Source organism: Rhagoletis pomonella, unplaced genomic scaffold (assembly GCF_013731165.1).
Source record: "Rhagoletis pomonella isolate Grant_MI unplaced genomic scaffold, Rhpom_1.0 Rhpom_scaffold_00002, whole genome shotgun sequence".
NCBI classification, from domain to species: Eukaryota; Metazoa; Arthropoda; class Insecta; order Diptera; family Tephritidae; genus Rhagoletis; species Rhagoletis pomonella.
Window position 1 is genome coordinate 112,824,788 of NW_023458556.1, and position 1,593 is coordinate 112,826,380.

Sequence of the window (1,593 nt, forward strand, 5' to 3'; positions counted from 1 at the left end):
CTGCCAAGTTTGGTCCTAGCCGGTATAATTTCCGGAACTCCGTCGGTCCGTTGATTTTCGAAAAAATTTTTGGTGACGGTGTTGAGCATTTTCTTCCATATAATGATTTTCTTGGCATGGAAGAAAATGCTCAACACCGTCACCAAAAAAATTTTCGAAAATCAACGGAACTTTTTTGCAACTTCGAAACTGCACTATTTGTACTAAAATTGAACGGTCTACAAAATTACATACTCGAATCTATTTTAAAAGTTCTAATTAAAACTGAAATTTTGAGGAAAATTTGTTGAATTTTCCTTAGTTTTGCCAAAGTTGGAAATTTTTATTTACATGGTTTATGTTGTTGAATGGGCTATTTATATATAAAAAAAAATAATGAAAAACATTTTGAATATCGGTAAATAAAAAACAATGCAAAATACGTTTGTGAATGACTGCAGATAAATATGCAATATCTTATGTAGTCTTGTAACTAGTCAACTAAGTTGCCTTATAATTAACAAAGAAATATAATTATAAAACTCAAAAGTTTTAACGAAAGTCGGTTTAGTTTATTTTAAATATTACACAAAGTTTTAAACCTGAATTTTTACGGTTTTTGTTATAGAATAAACTATATTTTTATAAAAAATTGTTAAAATTGAATAGCAAAAAAAAACAGTTCGCTATATTGATTATTATTATATTATTTTTTTACAATATTCCCAATATCATTCGTGATACGTGATAGTTTTTTTTTGTTGATAGCTTGCATTTATTTTTTATAATATTCACAATAGTGGAATTCACCAAAGTGAGCAAGTGGCCTGGCAGTCTAGCAAAAGAGCAGGTCAGCTCAAGCAACTTCTGCTGTCAACAGTCGTTGCTTGAGCTCATCTGCTCTTTTGCCTGAGTGCCAGGCCACTTGTTCAATTTGGTGAATACCACTAATATTTTACGCGATACATTTTATTCGTTAATTTTTTATCAAAATATAGTAGATTCTATAACATAAACCACAAAGTTTTAAACTTTGACTTATATGGTTTATGTATAGAATCTACTATATTTTATAAAAAAATTAACGAAAAAATGTATCACGTAAAATATTGTAAAAAATAAATGTAAGCCATCAACAAAAAAAAACTATTTTACATCCGGATTCTTTCTCGGACCTTAAAGCATGATTATTTATAAATACAGTAAGACCCTACTTATCTATATTGAATAATAAATGTAGAAGTTATGAGCACTTAAGTAGAAATAAATAAAAAATTACTGATATAAAATTTTAGTATAAGTTTGAACTATTAATGAAGTCATAGATTTGTATAAAACCCTTTTTTATGTTTTTCGACTTAAATGCTTATAACTTCTACATTTATTATTCAATTTAGATAAGTAGGGTCTTACTGTATTTATAAATAATCATGCTTTAAGGTCCGAGAAAGAATCCGAAAGTAATATAGTATTTTTAATGTTGATATTTGTACCGAAATAAATTTTTATTTTTTGGAAATTTCGTTAAATATTTCATCATTTTTTTTTAAATCTTTAAACTAGTTTATGAACTAAATGCAATTAGGAAAAAAATTAGCTATTAATCGCTCTTGA